Source organism: Heterocephalus glaber, unplaced genomic scaffold, assembly GCF_053883595.1.
Source record: "Heterocephalus glaber isolate CG9 unplaced genomic scaffold, H.glaber_assembly_v1.0 deba00001465, whole genome shotgun sequence".
NCBI classification, from domain to species: Eukaryota; Metazoa; Chordata; class Mammalia; order Rodentia; family Bathyergidae; genus Heterocephalus; species Heterocephalus glaber.
Window position 1 is genome coordinate 8,173,701 of NW_028258312.1, and position 13,416 is coordinate 8,187,116.

Sequence of the window (13,416 nt, forward strand, 5' to 3'; positions counted from 1 at the left end):
CCCACACTGAATATAATTTCACTCTTCTGATCTATTAGGCCCTCTTGGTGCCCATCTTTGTAGATTTTTGCTAGTTCTCAGGAATGCATTAAAATACCCTGCAGGCCATAACTAAAATTACTGAATATTTTTTAATGTCTCACATGTTGACAGTCCTGATTTTCGTTATATAAGAAATAACTGCCGATAGTGCCATTTAAATCCCTACTCTTTAGACTTGTGAATGCTAATGGCTCGGCTGCCGAACTTCAGCTTTTCCTGTAATCGTTATTCCTGGTTTCCTGTGGTGGATATGTATCGAACATAAGAAATTAGCTGCAGAGAGAATTAGAGGGTGTAAGTCTGAGTCATGTAAATGCCAAAAGCTTTTTGTGACATTTTTCAGACTTTAAAAATGGAAATATGTTATTTGCACAGTAGCTCCTGATGGAATATGACATACTGCAGCGATGTGGAGAGTTTAAGATTGGGCTGCAGGCCATTAGGAGCCCTCTGTGTGAGAGCCTGGGTCCTGAGCTGAGGATCAGTTGTGAGTTTCTTGGTAGAAGCATGGCATTTTCAGATGAGCCAAAGAATCTTCCTTAGATCAAGAACTGCTAATGCGAATTAAGAACTTGCTTGAACCTGTTATCATAAATACAGTTTAGGAATATAAATTTCAAGCTTGATGTAACTTTTGTCTTTATTCCAGATGATCTTACATCGCCAGCATCATTGTATCAGCATATGAAAAGAATCTTAGGTTAAGTACATACTTTAACTCATATTTCAATGAAGGCTGAACCCTTTAATGCAATTGAAATTCAAAATCTTTCTAAAAAGTTTCTGAACCTTTGTCGAATCCTCAGAAGCATGGAGAGTAAGCATGAGGGTGCATAGCAGAACATTCTCTGGAGGAAAACAGAAAATCCCTATCTATGACCCTGCCCCCAACTTCTGTTCTAAACCTTTTACCTCTGAGAAGAGCCTCTTGGGAAGACAAAAACTGTCTCTGGTTGAGCCTCTGTTGGCAGAGTGGATCTCCTCAGAGTTTTACTTTCACTTCTGGGGACAGCCTTTCAACCCCTAAGACCATAGTCCTATAAGGATGGTAGCATGGGGGTTTATCTTTTTCAGTCTTTCTCTTTTGAGGGTGAAGTTATTTAATAATCTCATGTTAATTTTGATATTTTACTGCAGAGTACAAGGGACTATCATGAGGAATAAGCGTGTTTAACTTCCCATGTTTTCCATTCTAGAAAATACAGTATTTTGGGGTTGAAATATGCAGATTTTGAGTTCTGGGGAAAGGGACGGATTATATTTGAGAGAAGGAAGATGGATGACCAAGAGAATTCCTGAAGGACTCTCCAAAGTGGAAATGGATGATTAGTGAAACAAAATTGGGGTCAGGGGTCTCTTTTTTCTTTCAAACATGCTCCTGGAAGCCGTTGCCTTGAACTCTCTCCTCTGTGTACCTCATCAACACAGTTCCACTCTCTTCTTACACTATCAAGGATGCTTACTGCCATTGAACATTCTCCCCCTAGCTGCCATTTTGGACAAAGATCTCTCGTTCTCTTCCCTTGACCTCATACTGAAGACATGTCCGGCTACTGCAAATATCTCTGCGGTAGGTCTCCACTGCTACTTCTTCATCCTGCCCTTTTTTTTTTAACCTCAATTTTAGTGGGCATTTTAATTAATCTCTTGGGTTCCTGTCTGACCCCACTTTTCATCTTTATTATAAATAAATTCTGTAATTTTGGAATGTTAATACCTCTTTTTTTTCTTTAGTGATGTCCAGGCACACTGTAAATATTTGTGAGTTTGAAAAAAGAGTTTATTTAACTGTGTCCCTGGAGCTATAAAATCCTGCAATCATATCTTTTCCCTTTTATGCTCAGTTGAGGGGTTCTTGTCCATAGGAAGAAGTCTACTTCAACAGTCAAAGCTATTCCCAATTTAGTCCTTCCTTATCTCTCTGCTTAATTTATGATTCTCTATCACCCAAAGGCCAAGCTGACAGTCTTACAGCTACAGGAATTATTATTTTCATAACTTCATGTCTTTTTCACATTTAATTATCTCTACCTTCACTGTGTCCTTATCTCACAAACACCTAGTCATTTTCTAGACTCCTCCTAAATATCGCCTCATTTATACTTTCCTGACTCTCCAACTGAAACAGGCATTTCTTTCTTGCAGGCCTTTACATATTGATATATGTTTACCTCTTCATACGTCTGATTTGTCTGAAATCTTCAAAGCCCCTTTATGATCGTGACTTTGTTTTATTCATCTTTGAAGTTTTAGCTTTTAGCAGTGAAACAAACAAAAAGTGAAACAAACGAAAAAAGACTGTTAGAGTGAACTGAAAATATAACTCCTAACCCTTCTGCATCAGTTGTGAGAACTAATAGAAATCTAAAACAGAAAATCTGAAAAATTTATACATTTCCTGTTCCAGGGAGCAGAAAATTCACAGAATAAGCTTCTGCAGTTCTCCTTGGACAGAATCGCTGCTCACTTTGAGGTTTACCCGTCAACGACTTTGAAGAAATATTGTTCTGATAACAATGTGCCACTTTATTGAATTCTGCCAGAGAATTTCACTACAGGTTTAATTATTGCTCACCTTGGTGTCAGGAGGCTTTTGCCTTTATTAACTAATCATCTATTGGCCCATGGGATTCCTCTAGCCTCCAGATTTCTCAAGATATTGTCAGATCAGATTATGTGCCTGTATTTTACATAGATTAAAATTTAAGATTTAAAAAAAAAACTCAGTGAAGAAACAACCTCCCACTACATGCTTTTATATAAACTGAGCTGTGTTAGTCGTTTGAGCTTTGTTAGTTAGCATTGAAAAGGAAAGTTGCTTAACCAGAGTAGTAAATACATGCGGTTGATGACTTTTATTTTCTCTCACAACAGTATTTTTGTATTGTTGTAGAAGTTTTGAAATTCCAATTGTGGAACAGAGACAAGATACTAGACTTTTTGCACTATCGTGACAACTTCATATTGCAAAATTTATTTTTGCTTCAACATTTTTCGGATAGGATAATTTTATGTGTTGGTTGGTCTTCAAGAATCTGTTATTTGTAATCCCTTTTTGTTGATGCCAAATCAATATTTGGAGAATTACTTTTTAAAGCGTAGCTTTCTGGAAGGCTTTTATGTTGAAATCTTCTAAAACATGAAGGTGAAGTATTTTGAAATGTCAGGAGGAGCTATATGGCATAAAGTATCTTTTAATTTTTAACTAGTTAAAAAACTAGAGTTCAATGTTTTATGACCTATTGGAGTATATCCGAATCCCTCTAAATTTATGTTCTATGAAGCATAGTCATTTATGTGTCATAGATAAAGTTTACTACCATTTAAAAAAATGTTAGCATAAGGTATTTTTATTCAGCTCTAATATGTGGTTAATAAAATGTTAGATCTTTTCTGTTCAGTATATATGATTAGCGAAATTCTTTAATTATATCAAGAAACTTAGGAGTTAGATAATTTAATGACATTAATGAAATAAATTCATGTAAATGTAAGAAAATGGATAATGTCTCTACATTCCCAGAATGTTTCATTGCTTTTAGTAATAATTCATGATTTAAACTATAATTAATGGATACACAGAAAATGTTCAATTTTTCCAGTTACAGTAATTATATATTTTAAAAATAGTTTTAATGTGACTTTTACTTTCAAAACCTATGATAATGATTTTGATATAATTTCAGTTTTATAGCTAACTTATAAAGAATGGCCAAAAACCCCCAGAAAATACATTTCAGTTATAAATCCAATTTAATATGTTGCGACACTGGTTGACTTGATTTCATGTTGAGTCAACCTGGCTTTAAGAATGTGAGAAGATTTGAAGACTGCTTTTTCTTCTTTTTGCTATTTGCTTATTTACTAAGTTGTGCATTATAAACTAAAGAGAGCTTTTCAGTTGTTTCATCTATGCATGAATTCCCTTTCAGATCTATTTCTTGGTTTTTATTTTTGTTTGTAAATCTTTTAAAGAAAATTTAATTCCTACTTCTTTTTTCTTGTACTCTTGAATCAATAAATCTTTTATTTTAGCAAAAGTCCTGAGTTTACACTAGTAAAAAGTCAATCTTAAGATATAATTGTATGTAACAAAATGTACAGACTTCAAAAGAAAGTATGATAAATGGTCACAATTATGTACATACACATAGCTCATAACTCTAAACAACATACAGAGCACTTTCATTACTCTAGAAAATTTCCTCCTACTCCTTTTGTATTAATCTCCACATTGCCTACCACCCCAGATAACCAAAAATTTGATTTCTATCTTTATTGACTAGTTTTACCTTTCTTTGAACCTCAAATAAATGGAATTAGAAAGTATATAGTATTCTGTGTCTATTTTGTTTGATATAGTTCTCCTGATTGTATTAGTAATTTGTTTTGCTGAGTAGTATTTCATTGTGACAGTACACCAACATTTATTTATTCTTTCATCTACTCGTGGACATTTGAGTTTTCCACTTTTGGTCTGTTAGGACTGTATTGCTCTGAATATTCATGTACACATCCTTTGTGCATGTGTGTTACATGTTCCCATTTTTGTTACATAACTACCTACATGTGTACTAACTCAATTATGCGTGTGGTTGACTTGATGAGAAAATGGCAAATTGTTCTCCAAGTTGATTATACCATATCATATCCATAGCAGCAATGCATTTGAGTTCTTTTTACTGCATATCCTTATGCATATGAACTTTCTTTAGTTTTCTTGAATACTAGCTCTTCTTGTTAGTGTGAAGTAGTAGTCCTAGACTGATTTAGCATCTTCTCATATGCATGTTGGAAGTATAACTTATTTCATGATGTGACTTTTGTTTGTTAAAATATGTTTTTCAAAAATAATTTGCTGAGTTGTAGGAGTTCTTTTTATATTTGTAATACTATTTCTTTATCAGTTCCAAATGTTTTTTTCCTTGTCTTCATCTTGACTTTTTGTTGTTTTAAAGGGGTTTTGTAAAGCATAGAAAATTTTAGTGTTGATGAAGTAAAGATTATCTATTTTATGGTTTGTGGTTTTTACTGTAACATTTTGTGTAACTCAAAGTCACAAAGATTTTCTTCTTCCTTTCTTCTGTAAATTTTACAATTTTTTCTGTTGCATTTAGGTTTATAATATATTTTGAATATTTGTGTGTAATGTTGATTCAGTACTCATTTTGATTTTCAAAAGCTAGTTAGTATATAGAAATGCATTCGATTTTTCTATGTTTTGTTTCTTTTTTATTGGTACACATTTTTAGTATGTAATAATAACTTTCCTCTTAGGGAGTTGGTACATGTATGTAACACAACATACAAACTCATTAGGTAAATCTAATATAGTTTTTAGATATTTGAAGGATTTCTTAAACATAATTGTTTTGAGAATACATGAAGTTTTAATTATTTGTTTCCAGTAGTTACATCTTTCATTTATTTTTCTTGTCTGTTTGTACTGGCTAAAACTTCCATACAATTTTGAGCATGTCTGAAAAGAGCAGAAATTTTGTATCTTTACGATCATAGGTGAAAAGCATTTTATATATCGCCATTTAGTATGAGGTTAATTATATGTATTTTTTGTAGATACATTTATCAAATAGAGAAGTTTCTGCCTATTTCTAATTTGCTATAAATTTTTATTATTACTAGGTATGAAAAGTTTCAAATACCTTTTCCCTTTGTTTATGGAGATGTTATGACTTTCTTTTCTGTTAATGTGGTATATCACACTGATTAATTTTCAAACACTGAACAGAGTTTTTCAGTTCTTGGATAAACATTACTTGGTTATGACCAGTTTATGAAGTTTTAAATTCTACTTACTATAATTTTGTTTATTGAATCTATTTTGTTTTTGTTTTTGTTTTGTACTAGGGATTGAAATCGGGTCTTCATGCTTGCAAGGCAGGTGAAGGAACCACTGAGCTAAATCCTCGGCCCTAATCGAATCTATTTTTATGATATATATTGTCTTGTAATTTTATTTAACTTTCATTATCTGTCTTTTCTGATTTTAACTAAACATTTTATTTGCTTTTGTTTCATCTCCACATATCAATTATACCTCTTTTAAAACTTTAGTTTTATGCCACAACTGCCTGGCAAGTGCAAGGTCCTGAGTTTTGATCTCCAGTACCTGAAAAACAAACAAACTTTAGTTTTCTTAGAATAATACTAATCATAATTAATAATAATATGTCTTAGAATATGCTTTAATTTGTTAATGTTACATTTGTACTTGACAAGAGTCTGTGCTTTTTGCAGTCTTTCACTAATGTCAATTATATCAGAATGGTTGATATTTCTCCAACTTCTATATTTATATTGTTTTTGTAAATATTCTATGACTAACTTTGAGAGGTGTTCTTAAACTCTTGAATTATGGTTAGATTTTTGTCTCTTCCTTTAGTTCTGTTTTTGCTTCATATATTTTGAAATTTTGATGCTTTTTATTAGTTTGTTATGTATTGTCTTGATTTGCCCTTTTACTATTATATAAAACCTCCATGCAATATAAAACCTTTCATGCAATATAAAACCTTTCATGCAATATCATTTCCTTGTAATATAGTCTCTTTCATATGTTAAAGCCACATTTTAAAAAATGGTTATAGTTTGCATGGTATATATTTACTTATTTTTACTTTTAATCTACTTTTAATGTGTACATCTTGTTGAGGGCATGTGGTTGAATTTTGCTTTTTTAATCTGTCATAAATATTTATGTTTTAATTTGACTGCCCATTTACTTTTAATGTAATTATTGATTTGATGGGTTAAAGTCTACTATTTTGATTTATACTTCTATTTGTATTATTTGTTGTTTGTTCCTTTAGTCCTCTTTGAATCTTACTTTTGGTTTTATTGACCATTTTTCCTTTCCCTTATTTCTCTGACTATTTTGGCTTCTTTATGTTTTTTTAGTAGTTGCTTTATTGAATACAGTATGCAGATGTATGTACTTTGAAGTCTATCTAAAATAAATATTTAGCTAATTGACAATTTGCATTTTATGAATCACAAATGTAAAAATCTAACACCAGTATGTTTACTATATTTTTTATTGTAGCCGGTCAAATGTTTTCATTTTTCCCTTGTTATAATTATGTTATTTTGTGTTAATTGTTTACTTGGTTTTTAAGGAGAAATTGAGAGAACAAATGGAACAAATCATTTATATTTACTCTAATCTTTAGAATGCCTTCTTGGTCCAGTATTTTCTGATGAGAAGTTAGTTATTATTTGTATTTTTAACCTCCACATTCATGTACTGATTTTTTTGACTGTTTTTTATTTCTTTGACTGTCTTCTTTATCTTTGGGTTAAGCAATTTTACTATGAAGTGGTTAGTTGTGGTTTTCTTTGTACTTATTCTGGATTTAATAAATTTATTGTATCCGTAATGTGACTTTTTTCCATCAGTTTGTAACAACTTCCACTATTATATCTTCAGATATTTATTTCGTGTCTTTTTATCTCTCTCACCTCTAAGACTAACTGCAGATGTTTGATTTCTTGATATTTTCCCAGAGGTCATTGAAGAGCTGTTCATTTTTCTTCTATTTTTACTTTCTGTTATTCAGATCAGATGATTTCAATCAAACTGTAGTTAAGTTTACTGTTCTTTTCTTCTGCCATCTACTGTCAAGCTCATCAAAGTGAAAACTTCATTTCAAACATTGTAATTGCACATTTCTATTTCACTTTCTTCTCTCATTCTTCTAATTTCCTTTCTTTTCTGAAATTTCTTATGTCATCCAAGTTAAGACTATAGTTTCTCTTAAGCCTTGGAATATCTCGGTACTACTAGCTACTCTAAATTCTTCATCTGTGAATTCTAATATTTGTATCATCCCAGAATGTTTTTATATTCATTACTTTCTTTATGATGGGTCATATTTTTCTGCTTTTTCAGTAGCTTTTAAATTTTTTTGGACCTTTGTTGTGGATACTATATCACACATGATATAAATTATATAGTCTTTCTAAAATAGTACTGAGTTTAGAGGAGGCAGTTTAGTAATTTATTGGGAAGCTCTTAGACCTATCAAAACTTGGCTTAGGCTTTGTTAAGGCATGGTCCTTGTTCTTATGACATAGATTTTCTAGTGTTTTACCTCGAGTTCTTGGTGAGTTCTCTTATGTTTGGCTGGGCTGAAATTTAAGGGCCTTTCCAAACTGTGTAACTGCTATTAATTTTGTTTCACTCCCAATCTTGTAAACACCACTCACTGCTACATCTCCCTGTGTCTTCCCATGTTATATGCAGCCCAACTCTTCATCTAAGGATCCCACACAGATTCAGATTACTCTTTCCAGCCCCCTTCTTTCTAACACCTTGTATTGTAAATTCCAACCATTCCAGTAGCTCTAAACTGTTTGTTTATTTATTCATTCATTCATTGTTAGCATATGCTTGCAGTACATAATGTTTACATTCTTTTTTTCTTTTTTTGCTTAAATTCTGTAATTGGTACATTTTAGGTATACAGTATGTTTGCATTTATCATTGGGTGCTTGTACCTGTACATGATGTATCTTGGTTCTTATTTTATCCCCATTCCCCTGCCCTCCCTTCACCCCCTCCACCCTTCCCTATTTACATAGATTTTCTTTCCATTTTTTTCTTTTCTCATAATTTTTCCTTTCCCCTTCCCCTCCGACTTCCCCTACCCCTTTGGACCTTTTCTTCCTATTTCAAATTATCAATTATTCGTTTTAATCATTTTAATCCTTATTTACACTTTCAGTTTCTCAACCATTGCTCTTTAGTTTTGCAACCAGCCTTGTTTCTCTTAGTCTCTAATTCTTTATGTTGCATTAGGGAGATGCCCCTAGACAGAAAGACTAGATGTTCATTAGATCACCTCTGTGTTTCCTTCCTTCAGAAATTACTGTCCTGTGCTGCTTATTGTCAAATATTAGAAAATAATCATCTCATGTATTATGTTCAGTTTTAGAGTTGATTATAATGTGTGGGCAAATCTAGTACAATTTGAAATTTCATATTTGAAAGTGGAAGTCCCACACAACTGTCTTTTAAAGAAGAAAATAACTTCTCAGTGGAATAAGGAACTGAAAGGTTGTGAATGCAAATATATGCACACTTTAGGAAAAGAAAAAGAGTATGATTTTTAAAAAAGAGATGGTGTTACCCTCGTATGGGGAACCCTAGAGGCTGTCCTATATCTCAGAAAACCCACTCACTGCCAGCCCTTACAAAGGAAATTGAAAACATATGTGCAGCAGTCTCAGTGTCCAATGCTACCCAAGCAGCAGTTCGCTGACCTAATAAAAGCCTGGAAGCTAATGGCCACCACTTTGAGCACCTCTTGTAATTGTAGATGTCAAAGGTAACTTGCGTTAATCTCATGATGTCTCAATAAATTTAGCATTAAAATATACAAGTTTTTCTTTTTTTGAATTATGTATACAATTTTTGGCAGTATATATATATATATATATATATATATATATTGTACTGGGAATTGAATGCAGAATCTTGCACTTGCAAGGCAGGCAGTGGCACCACTGAGCTAAATCCTTGGCTATATTGCAATATTTGAATTAGCAATAATTGCACCTCAGATAAACCTCATTGGATACAACACTGCCACTGACAAAGCTTATACTGCAATATTTGAAACAATAAATAGAAAAGTTCACATCAGGAGAGGTAGACTATCTTCTATTTTGATACCATGATATGCATTCTTCTAAAAGTGGTTCTTGACTTTGATATCTTATTGTCTCATATTGTTGACTGTATCACCTAATACAAAAGGCAGTAAGGCCAAATCAAAATGCAAATCTTACAAGTTAATAAATATTTGTAATTAATTTTTCTTCTATAATAAAAATTCATGTTGGATGAAAACATCTTGATGCCATGAAACATTGTTATTTCAACATATACAAGGAGAAATGAGAAACATCTAAAGTCATGATATTAATAATTACTAGATTTAAAAACTTATTAAGTTGCACAATATGAATGATAGTTGAAAAGATGTGGATAAATTACTATAATATGAAAATTTCATTTTTTTTCTTTTCTCATTTTCTAATTTTTAGATTTAATATTACCTACCTGAATGTTTTCTACATTAAATATATTTTATAGGAGTAGTTGTGTAATTAACAAAGAGAAAGACACGTGTTCAACATAGAATTTTACAGAGCAAAGAATTCGGCATGATTCAGATTACAGAGGATATTTTTGAACATAACAAAGCCTATATTCCTCATTTGATCTTAAATGAACATTGAAGCAGCTGGGTCCCATCCTCTTTGGGCATTCCACCCACCCAAGAGTCCTGTTTTTTTAGCTGCAACTCGTAGCAATTTTGTTCATTTTTAAAGACTCATTTTACTTCTTCAAGATATCCCCTTTTATTTTCTGAGTGATTTTTAAATCTGTTTTGGAGATAGCAAATTTTATTTTCTTTGTACTTCCTATCGTACATCAAAAAGGTTTTTCTTTTAGATAAAATATTTTTATCAGCATCTAATTTTAAGATTATCTGTATGTTTCTGTGTCCTGTGTAATTATTTGGTGAATTAATTTGTTCTCAACCTTAGTGGATATATTTCCAAAAATCTCTATGATTAGACATCCAGCAGAAGTTGTCAGGGCCTTGTGTGATAGTAAGTTTGAGAATCAGGTATTGAGAATCTTGATGAAACTATGAGAGCTCATATTAACAGGTTTTACTTTGACCAAAGTAAAGCAATGGAGACATTATATTACATTATATTTCATATTTTTCTCACAATATAAACTTTACTATTAATACCTGTAAATCATTTGTTTGGTACAAAACAATGGATGTTTTATCCTTCCCTTCTTTAATCATTTGTAATTGTGTATTCCTTTGTTTCACTTAGTATACACAATGAGGGATGTTTCTTATGTTTGATACTCCTTGCAACTGGCTAATGTCTTTGTAACTTTGACTGAAACTGGTTGACTCTCTTTTAAAGTCCATTTTGGTCTTTGGGATCTGGAATGACCTCTTATTACCAGAGCTGGGGAAAGCTTTATCTTGGTCTTCCACACATTTTTAGATCCTAATTCTCTCCTCCACCCTCTCACATTCTCTTCAGCAAAAAGGGCTTATGACTCACATATATTTATTTGATTTTCATGGAAGGAGAATTTGAGGTGTGGAATGATTTGTTTATTTGTCCCTGTCATTTAAAGGATGTAGAAAACATTGTATTTTGGAATAACTCTTCATGTTTATTGTTACTTTATGGATATGATAGATGATCAATAGGTTTTTGTTTTATGCATAGATGATCTGCCAACCAGTCACACAATCTGTGTACCTGTAATTCAACATATGATTTATTTCCAGTTCTTATCTTCCTGAATTCAAACCAAATCTTAAATTTTCTACAGATTTTACATATGTGGAATTCATTTGTTCTTGAAATTTAGAGAACTTTTATAGATGCTAAAATTGGAATAAAGGACTTAAAACACATGATGTTTAATCTTTGTAAGTTTCTTAGTTCTAGTAACTACAATAATAGCACAAAGTTAAATTAGAATTAGATGAAAATTTCTTATAATATATTTTTGAGTATAATTAGAAAAGTAATTATTCTATTTCCTTAATTCTAAATCTGCAAATGGCCAGATTTGTGATGGATCTGAGATTTTACCCTCCTTGCAAGTTTGTAAATTAGTCTGCTACAGTTTCATGGGTAAGTGGTGGAGACACAAGAATCTTGAATCAGAAGTTATATAAATAGCTAGTCTTTTAGGTTCAGACTTGAAGAAAAATTTTCTCATATGTTGAGGTATTTTAGCAGCCTGTAACTATTTATGGTTTAAATGCAACGGAGAAATTTAAGGCCAGTGTCATTGTTAAACTGATCCAAAATAAGTGTTAAGAGAGCATAGAATAAAATTTACAAGCTTGGATTCTTTGTCCTCAACTGAATATTTGGACAGAATCATCTATGATAGAACTTCAAAATAAATGAAGATAATAGAGAAATTGGCAAGTCTATGGTAAAGGCTTAAAAGAACTATATTCTTTTATTTAATAATTTCCAACAATTTTCTACTTTATATTATTCCCTAATACAGTTTGACTTCAGAAGAATTTAAGATAAATTTTGTGTTCAGATAGATTTAAGTGCACCCTGAAGAAAGAAGTATGTGAACACTTCCAATAGACTGAAATATTAATAAACTTTAAAAGGCATTTTCCAATATCCAGCAATATGGAATCTACATATTTTAGAAAGATCCAAATGTGGTGTATGTAGTTGTAATCTTGTAATGTTGATGTCACTGTTTAAATAAGTTTTCCTCCAACAATTTTTCATTATTTCTCATTTTTAAATGCATTTGTTAGAATTTTGTGCAAAAGGGAAGGATATGTTGTTCAATAATGAACGAGTTTAAGGTAATGTCCTTGTATACAAAGAGCACAAATGGCAGAACAGATCTTTAGAATAAGCTTTCGGCAGAACTTTGGCAGGAACAGAATAAATAATGGGAGAAGAGAGTATCATGCAATGACCGTGAGTCATGTATTTTGCTACTGAAGTTGACATAGCCCTAAGCAGATTTGTTCTTCGCTGCTTTAACAGAATATTTTATCCAAAGGATAATTGCAAGGCCACACTTTAGATATAGTTGTTGAGTCTAACTTTTATAGGCAAAAACTGAAGTAGAATTTTTGACAAGTGTCAGTACAAAGCATTCATTACTTGGATCTTGATTATAGTGATGTTAATCAATGTGAGATGTTTGAGTTCAGGCTCTTATATGAAAATATCGTAGACCCAGGAGCTTATAAATGACAGATCTTATCTTTTCACAGTTCTAAAGGCTTAAAAATATGAGATCAAAGCCTCAGTGTAATGTGCTTTTGATGAGGATGCTCTTCTGGGCTGTAGAGAACTGCTGTTCTCTCACATGATGAAAAGAGAGTTGGACTGCACTCTGGAGTTTTTTCATAAGGAGATTAATTCCACTTACGAAGTCTCTACCTTTATAATTTAATTACCACCCAAAGGCCTTACCTCCTAATATTATTTCATTGAGAATTAGTACTTCAATATACATGTTTTGGGGTGACACAGACATTCAATTCGTTGAGTGACTACTGTGATAAAGTTGGCTGGGAGTTGGCAGGCCAATCAGAGTCCTCATCCCAGTTCTTTCATCTGTGTGGAGTATGGGAGCGACTATGAGTAGGGAAGGTCTCAGTCCCCTGCCATTCTTACAAGCGGTCAATGCTCACTACAGAAACAGATATAATGCAAGATATGCAAATACACAGAATTTGTAAGATTGGCAATGGCCACCCACAGAGTCATGTGTGGAAGAGGGCAGAAGGGCTGTCTATGTGCTTGAGA

At 32.3% G+C, this 13,416-nt stretch overlaps 1 long non-coding RNA gene and 1 pseudogene across 3 annotated transcripts in view; one reads left to right on the forward strand and one right to left on the reverse strand.

Moving 5' to 3' along the window:
• Positions 1-13,416, forward strand: part of LOC147826568 (uncharacterized) — a 211,020-nt gene that overhangs the window by 15,847 nt on the left and 181,757 nt on the right. The gene's annotated exons all lie outside the window — the stretch shown is intronic.
• On the reverse strand, positions 9,491-9,663 carry LOC147826569 (U4 spliceosomal RNA; annotated as a pseudogene).